Below are 19,978 nucleotides of genomic sequence, written 5' to 3'. Positions count from 1 at the left end.
GATATTCTAAATGACTATTCCCTAGACCAGTTGGTCATGGAACCGACCAGAGGGACGGCAACCCTGGACTTAATCCTCAGTGGGGACCGGGACCTGGTGCAAGATGTAAGTGTTGTTGAACTGATTGGGAGCAGTGACCATAGTGCTATTAAATTAAACATACATGTAACTGGCCAATTGCCAAGAAAATCCAACACGGTCACATCTGACTTCAAAAGAGGAAACTTCACAAAAATGAGGGGATTGGTAAAAAGAAAGCTGAAAAACAAAGTCCAGAGGGTCACATCGCTCGAAAATGCTTGGAAGTTGTTTAAAAACACTATATTAGAAGCTCAACTGGAGTGCATACCGCGGATCAGAAAAGGTACCACCAGGGCCAAGAAGATGCCAGCATGGTTAACGAGCAAAGTCAAGGAAGCTCTTAGAGGCAAAAAGTCTTCCTTCAGAAAATGGAAGTCTTGTCCGAATGAAGAAAATAAAAAAGAACACAAACTCTGGCAAAAGAAATGCAAGAAGACAATAAGGGATGCTAAAAAAGAATTTGAGGAGCACATTGCTTAAGAACATAAAAACCAACAACATAAAATTCTATAAATACATTCAAAGCAGGAGACCATCTAGGGAGGCGATTGGACCCTTGGATGATAAGGGAGTCAAAGGTGTACTAAAGAACGATAAGGAGATTGCAGAGAAGCTCAATGAATTCTTTGCATCTGTCTTTACAGTGGAAGATATAGGGCAGATCCCTGAACCTGAACTAACATTTGCAGGAAGGGATTCTGAGGAACTGAGACAAATAGATCCATATCTAGATCCATTTCAATCGGGCTTCAGACCAGGACATGGGACTGAAACAGCCTTGGTTGCCTTGTTAGATGATATGAGAAGGGCGTGGGATAGAGGCGAATGCACCTTCCTTGTCCTTCTCGATCTCTCAGCGGCTTTTGATACCGTTGACCACGGTATCCTCTTGGACCGCCTGCAGAGGTTAGGTACTGGGGGCACTGTATTGCAGTGGTTCCATTCCTTCCACTCTGGGAGGTACCAAAGAGTAGCACTGGAGGAGGAGGTCTCAGATCCCTGGCCCCTCATTTGTGGGGTACCACAGGGGTCTATCCTTTCTCCAATGCTTTTTAACATCTATATAAAGCCGCTGGGAGCAATCATCAGGAGATTTGGGCTGCAGTGTCATCAGTATGCGGATGACACACAGCTCTATCTCTCATTTAAATCTTCACCAAGGTTGGCTGTGGAAACCCTGTCCAAATGTCTGGAGTCGGTGGGTGGCTGGATGGGAAGGAATAAGCTGAAGCTGAATCCTGACAAAACCGAGGTGCTGTTTGTGGGAGACAAGGGAAGGTTAGGAGATATAGACCTGGTGCTTAACGGGGTACAACTGCCCCTGAAAGACCAGGTCCGTAGCCTGGGGGTCATTCTTGACTCCCAGCTGTCCATGGAGGCTCAAGTTTCGGCTGTGAGTCGGACAGCTCTGTATCAACTCCATCTGATACGGACGCTACGCCCCTACCATCCCAATCATCTGCTCCCACCGGTGGTACATGCCCTGATCACCACTTGCCTAGACTACTGTAATGCGCTCTACGTGGGGTTACCCCTGAAAATGGTTCGGAAGTTACAGCTGGTACAAAATGCAGTGGTGCGTCTGATTACAGGCGGCCGCCGTAGAGATCACATCAGTCCTGTGTTGAAGGAGTTGCATTGGTTACCGGTTGTGTACCGAGCCCAATTCAAGGTGTTGGTCTTAACCTTTAAAACCCTATACGGTTGTGGCCCAGCTTATTTGAAGGAGCGCCTCCAGCATCGACAGGGATGCTGCTCAACAAGATCAGCCTCAGAAGACCTTCTCTGGATCCCACCTGTCAAAACAGCTAGACTGGTGAGGACTCGAGAGAGGGCCTTCTCAATTGTGGCCTCCACCCTATGGAACTCTCTCCCAAATGATCTACGCCATGCCCCGTCTATAATGAGCTTCCGCCGGACCCTGAAGACCTGTTTTTTTAGGCAGGCTTTTGGAATGGGCTAGTTTTACTGTGTTTTTAAATTTTTAACTGTTTTATATACTGTTTTATCATGTACGTCGCCCAGAGTGGCTGGCTATCCAGCCAGATGGGCGACTAACAAATCTCATAATAAATAAATAAATAAAATAGTGGTAACGAGAGAGGAAGTTCTAGGCTTAATGGACAATATAAAAACTGACAAATCACCAGGCCCGGATGGCATCCACCCAAGAGTTCTCAAAGAACTCAAAGGTGAAATTGCTGATCTGCTAACTAAAATATGTAACTTGTCCCTCAGGTCCTCCTCCGTGTCTGAGGACTGGAAAGTGGCAAATGTAACGCTAATATTCAAAAAGGGATCCAGAGGGGATCCTGAAAATTACAGGCCAGTTAGCTTAACTTCTGTCCCTGGAAAACTGGTAGAAAGTATTATTAAAGCTAGATTAACTAAGCACATGGAAGAACAAGCCTTGCTGAAGCAGAGCCAGCATGGCTTCTGCAAGGGAAAGTCCTGTCTCAGTAACCTATTAGAATTCTTTGAGTGTCAACAAGCATATAGATAGAGGTGATCCAGTGGACATAGTGTACTTAGACTTTCAAAAAGCATTTGACAAGGTACCTCACCAAAGACTTCTGAGGAAGCTTAGCAGTCATGGAATAAGAGGAGAGGTCCTCTTGTGGATAAGGAATTGGTTAAGAAGCAGAAAGCAGAGAGTAGGAATAAACAGACAGTTCTCCCAATGGAGGGCTGTAGAAAGTGGAGTCCCTCAAGAATCGGTATTGGGACCTGTACTTTTCAACTTGTTCATTAATGACCTAGAATTAGGAGTGAGCAGTGAAGTGGCCAAGTTTGCTGACAACACTAAATTGTTCAGGGTTGTTAAAACAAAAAGGGATTGGAAGAGCTCCAAAAAGACCTCTCCAAACTGAGTGAATGGGTGGAAAAATGGCAAATGCAATTCAATATAAACAAGTGTAAAATGATGCATATTGGAGCAAAAAATCTTAATTTCACATATACGCTCATGGGGTCTGAACTGGCGGTGACCGACCAGGAGAGAGACCTTGGGGTTGTGGTGGACAGCACGATGAAAACGTCGACCCAGCATGCGGCAGCTGTGAAAAAGGCAAATTCCATTCTAGCGATAATTAGGAAAGGTATTGAAAATAAAACAGCCGATATCATCATGCCGTTGTATAAATCTATGGTGCGGCCGCATTTGAAATATTGTGTACAGTTCTGGTCGCCTCATCTCAAAAAGGATATTATAGAGTTGGAAAAGGTTCAGAAGAGGGCAACCAGAATGATCAAGGGGATGGAGCGACTCCCTTATGAGGAAGGGTTGCAGCATTTGGGGCTTTTTAGTTTAGAGAAAAGGCGGGTCAGAGGAGACATGATAGAAGTGTATAAAATTATGCATGGCATTGAGAAAGTGGATAGAGTAAAGTTCTTCTCCCTCTCTCATAGTACTAGAACTCGTGGACATTCAAAGAAGCTGAATGTTGGAAGATTCAGGACAGACAAAAGGAAGTACTTCTTTACTCAGCGCATAGTTAAACTATGGAATTTGCTCCCACAAGATGCAGTAATGGCCACCAGCTTGGATGGCTTTAAAAGAAGATTAGACAAATTCATGGAGGACAGGGCTATCAATGGCTACTAGCCGTGATGGCTGTGCTCTGCCCCCTAGTCAGAGGCAGCATGCTTCTGAAAACCAGTTGCCGGAAGCCTCAGGAGGGGAGAGTGTTCTTGCACTCAGGTCCTGCTTGCGGGCTTCCCCCAGGCGCCTGGTTGGCCACTGTGAGAACAGGATGCTGGACTAGATGGCCCACTGGCCTGATCCAGCAGGCTCTTCTTATGTTCTTAAGATGAACATGGGCAATCCTTTCATTAAAATGTTAATAGAGCTGTGTAACTATTCGCATGCCAAGGTTCGAATGAATGGCTCTGACTTCAAAGCTTTCTCCATAGCCCGTAGAGTCAAGCAAGGATGTCAACTCTCTCCCCCCCCCCCGGTGTTCACCATTTCTATAAAGCCACTGGCATTAATATTGCGGCCGCATCCAGATTTGCATGGCCCTGTCATTAAGGGGACTCTGAAGTCCCTCTGACAGCAGTACCTTTGACCCTGCAGTTGTTGGGATTTAATGGAAGCATTTCAAGTTTTAAAATAAAAATCAGATATATTTGATCCAGCCACAAATTATAAGGTTGTATGGCTTTACTATATGCCCAAAGCATGTTAAATACTTGGGGATTATTTAACGAGAAATCTAGGCTAATTTTCAGCTCTTTGTGGGTCAAATATGACAGGACTTAAAGCAGTGGTCCAAACTGAACCTTTCCTAGTTAGGACAAATAGCATCCATCAAAATTACTGTTATTGTTTTTGTTTCAGACATTACAGTGTGTTACTGCCCTACATTTTTTATGTTTTGGCAGACTGTTGCTGCGCGTTTCATTCATGAAAACAAAAATACAAGGCTCAGAAACAAAATTTTGTTCAATGAATAGAATGGAGGGAGTAGGTATTACACATCTGCATTTGTATTGTGAAGCTTTCCAACTTCGCCATTTGGGAGCATTGATTCATAAGGACCAGGGTAAGCTCTGGGTTAGCATGGAACTGTCTGATGCCACATACAAAATGCTCCCTTTTCTTTAGAAGCAACTTCGCTCATTTTAACAAGCCCCAAGCCATTTTTCTCTAACAATACAAAGGTGGTGTCAAGGATTTATCAAGTACTACAGGGTCATAAATGAGGAACATTTTGTGGGATAAAAATGCTTTGGGATCAGGAGCTGGGTTACTCTATCCCTGATGATAAATGTATAGTGCTCTGGTCCAGAAAACCCTTGAAATCTGTGTCTGCTCAGATTAGGGAAAATGCACTTAATGCATTGGTGATATTTGATCCCAGTGCAGTTATCAAGGATTGTGGGAATGGTTAACTCAGATTGTTGGAGGAGCTGTGGAGCATGTGGTACCTATATGCACATGTAGTGCATTGTCCTAAAGTTCAGGCATTTGGACACAGGTTTTTAAAAGTCTCAACTATTACGGGACAAAACTTACTACTGGCGCCATATTTAGCTTTACTAAACCTTTTTGTGGAAGAGAACCAAGATCTGCTATACAAGGAATTGATTTGGTTTCTTGTTATAGTGGCTACACTTGAGATAACTTTCTGGGGGCACAAGATGCAGGGCATATCCTTAAGTTCCTTGATCAATAGGATCTGGACTACAGCTCTAGCCGAAAGACTTACTGGCTCACTCAAGGAAAGCTCAAGAGCATTCTTCGGAGGTTCATTTCTTTTTATTGGTTTCCCTTCTTTCAATATGTAAATAACTATGCCACTGATTTGAACCCCCCTCGCACACATGGCCAAGTGAGGAGAGATGTAATAAGACAACGTTCATGCAAGTTACCTTATGCAACAGGTACTTTATTATTGGCGTACTTTCTTCCTGATATCTTTGCTTGATATTCCTACATATGATCTTGTTTTGTTTCTTGTTTTTTGCTTCTTTGTAAGCTTTTAAAAAAATTCTTAATGTGTTTTAAAAAACAGAAGATATTTAGATAATATACAAATGAAATATGTTTTTTGTTCAACATTAAGGTTCGTCATACTTATCTGCTACTGCAGCATGAAAATCAGAAAATTATAACTATCCAAAATGCACAAACAATATGTATTAAGTTTACATTAAACAATAATGATTAAAAATGATGATTAAATAGAATCTTTCTCACTAGCGATTTAAACTTAAATAATTAAAATTGAGTCCTTCAGAGAAGCAATTTAAATCAAATCAATCAAATTGATTTAAATCAAATCAACCCTGCTTTTGATTTAACGACTTCTGAAATTAAGCCAAGTGCGAGGCTAGGATTTGACAGACCAAGTGGTACTTTGCGATGAAGTTCTCACTTACCCTAGAAGCCAATCGGGATGAAAGGAGAGGTGTGTGTTAGCTACTGATAAGAGCTTTTGCAGTGACTAACTCATCTCCTTTCACTCCGATTGGCTTCAATCAGCATGAAAGGAGAAGGAAGCATGTTGTTAGCCAAGTGAAAAGACTCTTCTCAGTGGCTAACATGCTCCCATTTCATGCTGATTGGCTTGTACATAGAAACCCTGCAGGGACCCTGCTCCCAAAGTAGTAAGGGGTCTATGAACTCCCCACAACCCTGGACAACTACACCCCTGGGCCTCAATGACATAGCCAGCTATCAGGAGGGGGACAAAGAGACAACTCTGAAGCTGATTAAGTTTAAGAGACTGAATTCATATCAGATCCCAGCAAGGAGGAATGGGAGCTCTCAAATGGGCTTTTCCTGCTTCCATCCAGCACAGGGACTGCGCTACATGTTACTGTCCCTACTAAAGATAGCAAAAAGTGCACATAGCGTGCAAGTTCCATTTCAGCTTAGATGGCCATAGTTCTCAGAATTCATAAACCTCAACATCATTCTGCCTGGATCTATTAGTCCAGGATCCAATTCTCCACCCAGATCCTGAATGGCTACAACTAGGAGTCGCACGAGTATAATAAGCACTGGTGAGAACACATTTGTGCCTACATGGGGCAGCTACACTATCACTGTGTTCTCAAGTAGCAGCATTCTATAGGACAGTGAATGATCTAGTTAAAGGTCCAGATCTGAGAACATCAAATGCCTGCTGAGACAGTTCAACAAAGCACTTTGTGGGTAGAGTCACTCTCATTCACTCAAATCCTGATGCCACAATTAATGCAGGCTGAGCAGAGGTGTCTACAATGCTGTCTCATCTTGGGGTTTTGAATCTGTTTCAGCTGTTGTGGCATGAAGATGTGGACAGAACGCCTGGAGAGGTTTGACCTACCACTTGTTCTCTTGATCCTTGCTCATCACAGCCAATAAAATCTAGCTGGGATAGAATGACTAGGTGGGTCCAGGGAGTAATGCTTTGCTGAGAAAGTGTGTGGTGCTGACTGCCTTGAAGGAGTTGGTGGTGAAGCCTCTTCTTAAGAGGCCCTCCCAAGACCCTGAGGTCCTGAATAGCTACCATGCATTCACAAGTGTCCCTTTCCTCAGCAAAGAGATTGAGAGGGCCATGGCCAATCAGCTCCAGGCATATCTGCATGAAGCCGATTATGTGGATCTATTTCAATCTGGCTTTAGGCCTGGTTTCTGCATCTTCCTTTGTGTACCGATAAAGGACCTGTATCAAGAGGGGGTCAGGAGGAGTTGTTGATCTCTCTGTGGCTTTTGGTGCCTTTCACCATGTTATGTATCCTCTTGAATGGGGTCTTCAGGTTAGAAGTTGTGCTATCGGGTTTTGCAGGGTATCATATAGAAAAGGTTACGATGGTCCCAGAAAATGGCTTTTCTGCTCAGATTTCTGGGTAAAGAGCAGGCTTGTGAGAAAGAAACAGCTTATCCTATGAGTTTCCCCAGCTAATTTGCTGTGTGAGATCATTTCTTGCACGATGTTATCTTTGATACAAATGCTCTTCAAGACCATTACTGCACATCCGCTAGGCCTAGAAAGTTCTGTTTAATTGTCCCTTTGATTGGCTAAGGAATATGCCTTGCTGTTGCTAGGTCTTTCCTTTGATAGTTGTCCTGTTTTCTTATCCTGCTATTATGTGTTCCTGATGGGATCAGGTATTGTTTGCTATCCTAATCTATGTTGGTATGTTTAGAGATAAGACTATAATTAGAGTTTATTTTGCCCTGTGATTCATTTCTCAATTGTATTTTTGATATTATATTTTATGCCTGCACCTTATGGGTGATCTGGGTTTAAGGAATTTTATGCTGCTCTTTGTATGCACTTGCAGTATTTTTAATAAAGCTATCTCATATTTACTTCTGTGTATGTTCTTTTAGGTAAGCCAGGTACTGAATCCAGCACCTTTGGCTAGTGGCTACTAGCTACCGATTGGTCTTTTTGGCTTGTAGCTCCAGGAGCAGAGTGTGTGATTTTAGCTCTTGCTCACTGAATCCCAGGCAGGTTCTTTTTGCTTTTGAGACTTAGGTTTTTCTCATTTGGCCTAAACTGGTGGGCAGTAAAGGAGTGATAGCAGCATGACTACTCTGTAGGGTTAGTTTTCAGTTCTTTTTACCAGTTCTGGCAGAATTGGCAACTGAGGATGCCTTACAAGGACTATGATCTCGAAAGGGAGAAAATTCTGCCTTAATGTTCTTTAACATCTGTATGAAGTGGTGGGTGGGATTTAGATTTTGGCATGACCGGTAAGTGGATGACACTCCCCTCTCTCTGCTCATCTGAACAGGAAAAAGCTGTTCAGATGTTCGATCAGTGTCTGGCAGGGGTGTTATTAACTCCTACTCATGCCCTTGGTTGTTAGCCTATGGTAGGGCTGGGGAACCTCAGGCCCTATGTGGCCCTCCAGCCTCTTATCCGGCCCCTGAACTGATTACTGCCTTTGAAGACAGTTCAGAAACTGCAGCTGGTGCAGAATTCAGCAACTAGACTATTCTCCACGACAAGACGGTCTGAACACATGACACTAATTCTGGCGCAAATGCATTGGCTACCAGTTAGTTTCTGGGCTCAATTCAAAGTGCTGGTTTTGACCTGTAAAGCCTTATACAGCTCAGGACCCCAATGCCTCAAGGGCCGCCTCTCCCTATATGTACCAACCCAGACCTGTGTTCAGCATTGGAGGCCCTTCTTCATGTGCCCCCTCTGAAGGAGGTGAGGAGAGTGGCAACATGAGAACAGGCCTTCTCAGTGGTAGCCCCCTGCTTGTGGAACACTCTCCCTAGGGAAGCACGCCTGGCGCCATCATTACCCATTTCAGGTACCAGGCATAAACATTTCTCTTCTCCCAGGCATTTGGTTCCTAACTTTGGAAGGCTCTTGGAGGGCTTCTGTTGCGTAGCCTTCCTAAAAAGGATTGCTTCATCACCTTATATACTTTTTAAATATATATATATCTTTTACTTTACTTTCAATTTTTTTTAACTGTAAGTCGCTTTGAGTGAACATATTTGTGTAGAAAAGCAACTAACAAATTCAATAAATTAATAATTAAAAGTGCCTCTTGCTTGCCTGAACCGAGTACAGAGGAGAATGCTTGAGCATGTGGAGAAAATAACCTATTGTACAAAGCTAGAATATGCACTAGTTTCTCTGCCCACTTTTGCTTCTGGCTTCACCCACCACTGGCATTTGACCCTTGGAAGGTTGCCCAGAAAGGTTGTGGCCCTCGGGCTGAAAAAGGTTCCCTAGCCTATGGGGTTCATCTTGTTCCTCATGCTATTCAATAGCTACAAAAAACTGCTGGGTTTTGGAATTATGTTTCATCAATATGAAGATGCCCAGCTCTCTCTCTTCCATTTGATACCAAGGAAGCCATGGCAGTTCTGAACTGGTGTCCTAGTATTGGACTAGATGTGGGCTAACAAAACTGAAGCTTAATTATGACAAGACAGAAGCGCTATTGTGGAATTCCCTCCCCTTAAATATTAGGCAGGCGCCATCTCCGCTATCTTTTCGGTGCCTTTTGAAGACTTTCCTCTTTCAACAAGCTTTCTAAGTTGAGACCTATCCCAGTCTGCATCTGTGTTAGAATTGCTTTTAATATGTTTTCTTTAATAATATGTTTTCTTCCCTTTTTTAAAAAAAGATGTTTTTAAAGCTTTAAAAAAATGTTTTTAACGTTGTTTTCTTTTAATGTATTTAAAGGTCTTTTATGATCATTGCTGCCCTGGGCTCCTGCTGGGAGGAAGGGCAGGATATAAATCAAATAATAAATAAATAATAAAATATTGGTCAGTAGGAGAGCTGAATAAAGAGTGGTGATGTGACCTGATCTAGATGGAATTTTATCCCTCTTGAAAGATCTGGTCTGCAGCTTAGGAGTCCCCCTTGGTTCTGGATCCTCAAGTTGGACACTTTTGCACAGCTTTGGCTGGTGTTCCAGCTATGCCACTTCTTTGCTGAACCAGATCTGGCCACTGTCAACACGCCCTGGGTCAATTCAAACTGAAAAACTGTAACACACTCTATGGGTCCACTTCTGAAAAGTATTGGGGAAGCTTAGATTGTAGAATTCCCTCCCTCCCCACACAGGTTAACTTGGCTCCCTCTCTTTTAACCATCAGTGAGTCATTAAGACTTTTTTTGAGGGGGCTAGGTTTGGGTTGAAGCTTTCCCCCCCTACTTTTATACTTGAGTTGTTGTCCTGCTCTTGGTTTCATAAAGATGTAATCAATGTTAATCATGTCTATTACAGTTCAAAGGAGATAGAAACACAGTTAGAACCCTAAATGCAACAATACAGCGACTAATACGGAGGAACAAAGAGAACTATTACAATAGTAACTGTACAGAAATAGAAGAGGACAACAAAATGGGAAGAACAAGAGCCCTGTTCCAAAAGATTAGAGAAATGAAAGGGAAATTTAAACCACAAGTAGGGATGTTGAATAAACAACAGGGAACACACTGACTGACCAAGATGAAATAAAAGATGGAAGCAATACACTGAAGAACTCTATCAAAGAGATGCCAGGATGACAGATTCATTCACGGAGGAACCATATGATGAAGAACCAGAAATTTTAGAATGCAAGGTGAAAGCTGCTCTTAAAATTCTTGGAAGAAACAAATCACCAGGACCAGATGGCATACCAATAGAATTGCTACAAGCTACTGAGACTGAATCTGTCCAAATTTTGACTAAAATCTGTCAAGAAATATGGAAAACTAAACAATGGCCCACAGACTGGAAGCGTTCCATGTACATCCCAATTCCAAAGAAAGGGGATCCCAGGGAATGCAGTAATTACCGAACTATTGCCTTAATATCCCATGCAAGTAAAGTAATGCTCAAGATTCTACAACAAAGGCTCTTACCATATATGGAGCAAGAAATGCCAGACGTCCAAGCTGGATTTAGAAAGGGAAGAGGTACCAGAGATCATATCGCAAACAGATGTTGGATAATGGAACGGAGCAAGGAATTTCAGAAGAAAATCACCCTGTGCTTTATAGCCTTTGACTGTGTAGATCATGAAAAACTATGGAATGCTTTAAAAGAAATGGGGGTTCCACAGCATCTGATTGTCCTGATGCGCAACCTATACTCTGGACAAGAGGTTACTGTAAGGACAGAATATGGAGAAACCGATTGGTTCCCCATCGGAAAGGGTGAGAGACAGGGGTGTATTTTATCACCTTATTTGTTTAATCTATACGCAGAACGTATCATACGGAAAGCGGGATTGGACCAAGATGAAGGAGGTGTGACAATTGGAGGGAGAAATATCAACAATTTAGGATATGCAGACGATACCATACTACTAGCAGAAACCAGTAATGATTTGAAACGAATGCTGATGAAAGTTAGAGGAAAGCACAAAAGCAGGACTGCAGCTGAATGTCAAAAAGACTAAAGTAATGACAACAGAAGATTTATGTAACTTTACAGTTGACAACGAGGACATTGAACTTGTCAAGGATTATCAATATCTTGGCACAATCATTAACCAAAGTGGAGACAATAGTCAAGAAATCAGAAGAAGGCTAGGACTGGGGAGGGCAGCTCTGAGAAAACTAGAAAAGGTCCTCAAATGTAAAGATGTATCACTGAACACTAAAGTCAGGATCATTCAGACCATGGTATTCCCGATCTCTATGTATGGATGTGAAAGTTGGACAGTGAAAAAAGCGGATAAGAGAAAAATCAACGCATTTGAAATGTGGTGTTTGAGGAGAGCTTTGCGGATACCATGGACTGCGAAAAAGACAAATAATTGGGTGTTAGAAGAAATTAAACCAGTACTAGAAGCTAAAATGATGAAACTGAGGTTATCATACTTTGGACACATCATGAGAAGACATGATTCATTAGAAAAGATAATAATGCTTGGAAAAACAGAAGGAAGTAGAAAAAGAGGAAGGCCAAATAAGAGATGGATTGATTCCATAAAGAAAGCCACAGGCCTGAACTTACCAGATCTGAACAGGGTGGTTCATGACAGATGCTCTTGGAGGTCGCTGATTCTTAGGGTTGCCATAAGTCGTAGTCGACTTGGAGGCACATAACAACAACAAATTTCAATGGGTCTACTCTGAGTATAACTGATACAATTGATATCATGTAACTATATCATGATTTTAGCAGTTTTGGTTTGTTTTTATATTTGATGTGCCTTCCAATTTTTCATCTTATGAGGCACTTTGAATTTCTTTTATAAAGGTAACTATCAAAACACAGACAACTTAACAGATACACCAGTGTGCCCTTACCAGTATGCACAACTGTGGCACAGCCAGCATAAGACCAATCAATGATACACTCCAGGGATCCTGAAGATGCGGGTTCAAATTGTCTTAGACTATAAAGCAGGGGTGGAAATCGTTTTTCCCAGGCAGAGGGCTACATTCCCTTTCGAGCCACCTTCTGAGGGCCACATGCCAGGGATAGAAAGGGTCAGAGGCAGAAGTACATGGAGCAATGAATGTAAATTTTTACTTTTGTACAGTAGTCTAGATCAGCCCCTCTCTATCCTCTGTCCAGACAAGCAAAAGACATTATCAGAACTGAAAATTGCATTACAGCCAGAGAAAAACATTTGGAGTGCAAAGCAAGGCCAATCAGAGGTGTGGCCAGGGGAAAGTTCTGAGGGTCAGACAGAGAGGCCAGGAGGAGCACATTTGGCCCTCGGTTCTGCAGCTCACCACCCATGCTATAAACAACCACTTGTTTGACTGGCCAACATAGAGGGAAGGGAGGAACTACTTGCTACCATAACATTCAATCAGCCCTACAGCTCACTTGAAAATAGTATGCATGGAGTACCCATGGGCTCCTCACAAGAAAGGTTCCAGCCCCATAATACACGCACAACCGTGAAGGGGAAGGAAGACACTAAAACACGGAAGCAACAAGAGACACCCTAACTGGGCATTCACAGGAAACAAGGCCATGATTTCTTTGGTAGATCAATAGGAGACACCACTGAGGTGGGATTTTGTTTAAATCTCCCATCAGAAAATGTGGAAAGGCAAAACTTGGATTCATACTCAATACTTGCACAGTCACAGGAGAGCAGGATAAAAGCACATTAAGGGCCCTTTGGAAATCACCCTGTCTATGGAATTGGTCATATATATTTGAGGACCAAAAGTCAGGATATAAATAAATGCATGCAGAGGGGGTTATCTAAGGAGCTGCAATCTAGTAGAACAGCCCAGGTTAAGGGGACCCTGGTCATGGTCACCCACACTCGGAAGACCTAAGTCAGTGCAGCACTAGAATCAAGCAAAGGAAGTGGTGGGGAATGGGGGGACCAAAAGAAATGAGGACAAGCTCAATCAAAAAGGCAAAAAGAAGAAAAAGACAGCTGATTACAATGCAGATTATAACAATCTAAGATCTAAAGGACAGACAAGGATTGGAAGATTCCATAAGGCAAAACATTATTCATATTTTCCATTACAAGGAAGAATTTTCCACTAGGAGCGGTAGAAAGCTTCACAGTTTAGCTTAAAATGAAAGTACTTTGACAAATCTATTCATATATAAACACTAGAGGCTGTACCCCTGCTCATTCCGCTCACCAACCGCCTCCACTCCTATCATGGTAACCACCTAGGGGTTCCCCTTTCCATCCCATGCAATTACTCAGCTCTCTTTTCACCCCATTTCTGAAGCCATGTCTCTCTTCTGTTATGAGGCCCCACTTTGCCCCCGTTTTCATTTTCACCCCATGTCCATGCCTCCTACCCCTTTTCTGCAATGACCCTTGCACACAGACTACCCCAATGGTAACCTCTGCCTCCTCCCGCACGTTCCAAATACTAAGCACTCTTTTCACTTTCTGCCCAACTCAGCCCCTTTTATACCCATTTCATTTTCACTTCACTTCCCATGCCGTCCCTTCCTCCTTTTTTGCAACCCCCTTTTGCTTCTGTTTTCACTTTCACCCTTTTTTGCCTTCTCCCCCTCATTTTCTCAATTCCCTCATGCACAGAGACCACTCCCATTTCAATGCTGCCGCCTCCCTCCTATTCTGCAGCCGCCCTTTGTACACACGCCCAATTTCCACCTTCAGCCCTTTTTTCCTTCCTCCTTTTCTCAACTCCCTGGCTGGCAGACAGACCAGCCCTATTTCCATGCCCTCCTCCTGTTCTGCAGCCTCTTTGCATACAGACGTCATTTTAAACGATGGCAAGGGTTTGAGCAAAGCAGCGACGGAGAACACGGAGGAGGAAAGGTCATAAGAACATAAGAAGAGCCTGCTGGATCAGGCCAGTGGCCCAGGTCTTGGTTTTAATCAATGGCAGGGGATTGAATGGAGCTGGAAAAGGCTCTGTTGCACCCATGTTAACTTTCTGGTGTTAGCTATTGTGTTGCACCCATCTCTATTTCTGTTTTTAAAAACTTTTTTTATAAAAAACACCCAGCCCTTAGTTTCCTTCCTTCTCATCCTATTGTTTAGCGCTGCCACTCTCTCCCTCTTACTGCCCCTATCTGTCCTCACTACTTTGCCAGGGTAGAAGAGGATCTCAGTATTGTTAGTGTATGTAGACATGACTCAAAGGCTGTTCATGTTCCTCTCAACTTTGCTACTTTTGAGCACGTAGGTTCCCAACTAAGTTATGCTAACATTAGCAAGACATCAGCATAGCAAGTCCATTTAATTCCAATGCCCAGGTTTGAAACAATTTAACTAAACTGGTAAACAACAGTAGGTTCATGAGAGCTACTGCACTCATGGCCTGCTTAGGGGCATTTGGATAGCCACTGGGAGAACAGAATGTTGGACTAGGGGGGCTTTTGCTCTGATCCAGGAGGACTCTTCCTATGTTCTTAGCACAGGCATGAAGACTGCTTAGTAGAAGTCTGGGGAGTATACCAGGAAGATCCCTAAGTGTCTGGATACCTTAAAAAAATGGAGAGGAAGGCAGGAGTAGGAGAGAAAATTCCAATAGACCATGACAATCCCCACCCCCAGGGCTGGCCATACAGTTAGGCAATGTGGGGCAACTGCTCAGGCAGCAGTTGTTGGGGGGGAGCAGGGGCAGCCCCTGGCTGCTTTTCCCAGCCCCTCTGTTGGAGGACAGAGTTATGATCTTACGCATCTTATCCTGGCCCTCTAAACTAGCCTGCTGTCTCAGGAGGATGCTATCCTGTCACCAGTGTTGATCTACCAGTCCAGTCAGCTTCTATACATGGAACAATGAGGGTGCGCCATCTTCTCCTTTGCCTCAGGCAGCAAAATGTCTTGGACTGGCCCCAACCCCACCAGGCCTTATAAACATAAATGGATATATGACTGCACTGCCTTAAGATCAATCCTTTCTCTCTGAGACCATAAGCAGGGATTGAACCTGGGACCCTTGTGTACTAAGCCTGTTCTGTCCCATTGGGCTTTAATTCTCATCTGTATGTCTTGTTAATTTTAATTTCTGCCAATAGAGGCTCCTCATTAAGGGCAAGTGGGGCCCACCCTAACCACCAAACCTATAGCCCAGTTCCTTCTCCGTGTCTTACATTTATATTCAATACAGTACCTTACCTTTACAGACACTCTGGGCTTGTTTATGTTCATCGTCTGTTCTGGCCAATTATCTCTGGATAAGGGAGCCAATCACAATCATTGCTACGGTCCCATCCATCTCTAGGGTTAAAATTCTAGCAGGAGTGGCTTATGGAGGGCAGGGGTCCCCTCCGCACCTCCAGGACCTGCATTTTGATTTTATTCCTCATAGAATAACCAATCAGGAGAAGTCCTTCAGAAATGCATTGTACGTTCCATAGCGTTAGGGCAGGACTATGAAAAGCCTCCCCAATGCATTCCAATCTGAGCCAATCAGACCCATACGTTTGCAATCGGCACCGGCTCCTCTCTGAGCTTGTGTTGCTATTCCTTCACATTTACAAGCAGCAGGCTAAAGCAGCAGGAAGCATGATTCTTTCTCTGCAGCCAGCCTTTGGAAGCAGCAGCAAAATTTCTTTGAGTTCAGTTCAATATTTGATTAAGCAAAGTAGGTGGATGTTGCTGCATGCGGAGCAAGGGGGAAATGCAGAGTGGTGCGGGGTGGGTATACTTTGATCCTGAGGGGCCTTTTTTTACTGTTGGAGGGGGAGGGAGAAGAGGAGGATGGCAGTGGTGGTAGGGGATAAGCCTGGCTCTAGGCCTCGGGCCTTTTGCTGACTGTTGGAGGCAGAGCTTGGAAAAGTTACTTTTTTTGAACTACAACTCCCATCAGCCCCAGCCAGCATGGCCACTGGATTGGGCTGATGGGAGTTGCAGTTCAAAAAAGTAACTTTTCCAAGCTCTGGTTGGAGGGAGGGAAGGAGGATGGCAGTGGTGGGGGATAGGCCTTGGTTTTGGCGTTGATGGAGCTTTGCTGATTGTTGGACAGGGAGGAGGAGGATGTGGGTGGGGGTAGACCTTGGCCCTGGCCCTCATGGACATTTTGCTGACTGATGGAGAGGAACAGGATGGCAGCGGTGGGGGGGTAGGATTGGCCCTAATGGGCCCTTTTTCTGTTGGGAGAGGGAGGGAGAGGAGGATGGCAGTGGCGGGGGGGTAGGCCTTAGCCCTGGTGGCTGTTTGCTGGCTGTTGGAGAGGGAAAGAAAGGAGGGGGTGGCAGTGGCAGAGGGATAAGGCCTTGGCCCTAATGGGCTTTTTGCGGACTGTTGGAGAAGGAGGGAGCGGAGGCGGAGAGAAAAGCAGGACCCAAATGGATTACTTGGAGGGGCATATTGATGTTTTTCATCTAACCAGATGTACCTGGAAAGAAGAGTGGCCACTGTGTTGTCTGTGTGTGTAGGCAGGCAGAAGAAGAGTTGTTTAAAAGAATTTCTAGTGTTGTTCATGGCTGAGTGGCGATCTCCCAGATCCTGGTCAAATGCTCTAACCATTGAGCTTATACATATATAAATGCTCATTGTGTTTTATCAATAATTTTATTGTTTTGTAGACTGCTTCTAAACCAAAGTAAGGCACTTTTCAGTTTGTTTAGGAATGCGAGAAGCATGAACCACGGAAAGTTAGAAATTGTCAAGCAAGAAATGGAACTTATCAACATTAAGACAAAAGTAATGATAGCAGAAGGTTTATGTAACTTTAAAGTTGACGAGGACATTGAACTTGGCACAGTCATTAACCAAAATGGAGACAATAATCAAGAAATCAGAAGAAGGCTAGGACTGGGGAGGGCAGCTATGAGAGAACTAGAAAAGTCCCTCAAATGCAAAGATGTATCACGGAACACTAAAGTCAGGATCATTCAGACCATAGTATTCCCGATCTCTTTGTATGGATGTGAAAGTTGGACAGTGAAAAAAGCAGATAAGAGAAAAATCAACTCCTTTGAAATGTGGTGTTGGAGCAGAGCTTTGCACATACCATGAACTGTGAAAAAGATAAATAATTGGGTGTTAAAACAAATTAAACCAGAACTGTCACTAGAAGCTAAAATGATGAGATTGAGGTTATCATACTTTGGACACATAATGAGAAGACATGATTCACTAGAAAAGACAGTAACACTGGGAAAAACAGTAGAAAAAGAGGAAGACCAAACAAGAGATGGATTGATTCCATAAAGGAAACCACAGATCTGAACAGTGTGGTTCATGACGATGCTATTGGAGGTTGCTGATTCATAGGGTTGCCATAAGTTGAAGGCACATAATAAGGTTCTGTTTGTAAAACTCCAGTGTTTAAGCATCCACAGAATCTTTCAATGGAGGAGGATGGGAAGAAAACCAGACCTTGCCCATGCCCCCATTGGCCACAGCCTGTGACCTCGTAGCAGCCCCACCAATTTTAGAGAGCACCAGCCACCACTGATTATTGTAGTTATTGTGAAGCTGTCTTTGCTACTAGCCCTGGCATTACTGCAACTGCCTGATGTTGTGTGACCATAAGATTACCTTACCTATGGGTTCACAGATAAATCTTTTAAACCGTCTATGATAGATTGTTATTTCTGAAAGATCCTAGTATTCAAATTTAATTTTACCTTTATTTTTATTATGTTTAAATATGAACTTTTCTTGGTCTTTTCTTGTGTCCTCATGCAAGAGTATTTTCTACAAAGAATACATATTCTTTGTACAATTAGTCAAAATAAAGAAAAAGTAAATATTCTACAAAGGATAGGCATTATCTTTCTTTCAACAGTATCTATGTTTTAGTTATGAAATCTGGAACATGTGTAAGCCACCACCTACAAGAGAGCTTCCACAAGAAATATTTTCTGATCCTCAATATGTCATCAGGGTTATCCTATTCATTTTGAAAATATACTAAAAGGTGTATATAATCTCCTTACATGGGCAAGAGTGAAATGCAAACCATAATACACTGTTGATTATTAGCAATGCTGCCTTTCATTTTTTGAAAATGAAGTTTCTAGACCTTTTGTTTTCAGATACTAAAAAGTCACATCCCTGACAATGAAATCACAGCTAGAAATATACCTTTTTCTCCCTGTATTATATTTTCACAGTGTCCCAATTTTAAAGGATTGTTGAATTCTCAACACTGACGAGATGGAGCTCGCTGCTTACGTGAGTGCTGCCATACCCCATTATGTACAACTGGAAACTTGAAACAGCATCTTCTTGCTTATGCTATTCATAAGCACCAGTGGAAAAGGTGCTTACACTACAAATATCTTCCCCATGATTGCAAAAATGCAAATTTCACTCCCAAAGATCTTCTGTCATATGCACCACACCATCAACTGCTGCTGATCATCTTGATTGATAGGATACAATTATTCTACTGGTAGCAATTATTATCTTCTGTTAATACCATCATAGTGATTTTCATTATTTTAAAATAGAATATGGCTCTATTAGTCTGGTATGGCATTAATTTTTAAAACTTGAATATCCTACGCCTCACTAATTTTTCCCTTTATTCCATTATACGTTACATGATGTGTGTATGTGCATATATCTATCTATCTATCTATCTATAATTAATGTCAAGAAAAATAAAGGAAGCCACAGACCTGAACTTACAAGATCTAAACAGGGTGGTTCATGACGGATGCTATTGGAGGTCACTGATTCATAAGCCATAAGTCGTAATCAACTTAGAGGCACGTAACAACAAATATAACAAACTTACTCCTTCATTGTCAATATGAATGCACATGTTTTCTCTTGTTCACCCATCTTTTATTAACATCTAAATAAAGATACTGCCAAGAACAGTACCACAGTTCCCATAGAAACATGTGGGGGGGCGGTTTTGAGGATATGCAATTATTATTCTCCATCCTTCATTGCATGGATTAAATTCACATGGGAGATTTCATAAAAGTTAAACACATTTTAACTGCATTTAAAACTGTAATCCTACATACAATCAAAACGTAACACTGAACTGCTAGCTAGCAAGCAAGCAGTTTTATTTATTTTGGCTTTCTGCAGCCATAAACCACTCAACTGGAGAGCTGATATGGAAGTTAAATAATTAGTACAAATATGCTACACATATATTTTTACAAACGAGGAAAGTAGGAAAAGGTTAAGACAACTAAAAGCACAAGCACAGAGCGTTTGAGTGCCAGGCATGACAGATACAGGGAGAAGAATCGACTGCGTGTCATGGCGACTCCCAAATGGCTTGGCGCTCTTCCGCACAAGAGTCGCCTTCACAAGGGCCATCCTACCCGCACCTTTTGCAACTACTTCTCAAGACACGCAAGAGTTTCCGCCCTTGCGTCAACTCCCTAACGAGGAGCCCAAATGGCCCTTTCGCCAATCCTCCCTCTCCCATCTCTCGCCCACCCACAAGCATCGAGTCCTTCAGCGTCCACAACATTTCCTGAGCTACCTCATTAATTTCCCCCCCTCGACACAAACTGAGAGACCCCGCAGGGCGCCTAATACTCTCCACAAGCCGCACTTCTCCCCCGCCCCGACGTCCCTAGACAGTCCCGTCCAATGTCT

General features: G+C 43.0%; 1 protein-coding gene across 8 annotated transcripts in view; it reads right to left on the bottom strand.

Annotated features, from left to right (window-relative positions):
- The window catches only part of ITSN2 (intersectin 2), a 226,842-nt gene that overhangs the window by 206,150 nt on the left and 714 nt on the right, over positions 1-19,978 (bottom strand). The gene's annotated exons all lie outside the window — the stretch shown is intronic.

The sequence above is a fragment of the Rhineura floridana genome, chromosome 2, assembly GCF_030035675.1.
Source record: "Rhineura floridana isolate rRhiFlo1 chromosome 2, rRhiFlo1.hap2, whole genome shotgun sequence".
Lineage (NCBI taxonomy): Eukaryota > Metazoa > Chordata > Lepidosauria > Squamata > Rhineuridae > Rhineura > Rhineura floridana.
This window is presented reverse-complemented; position numbering and strand designations above follow the sequence as displayed.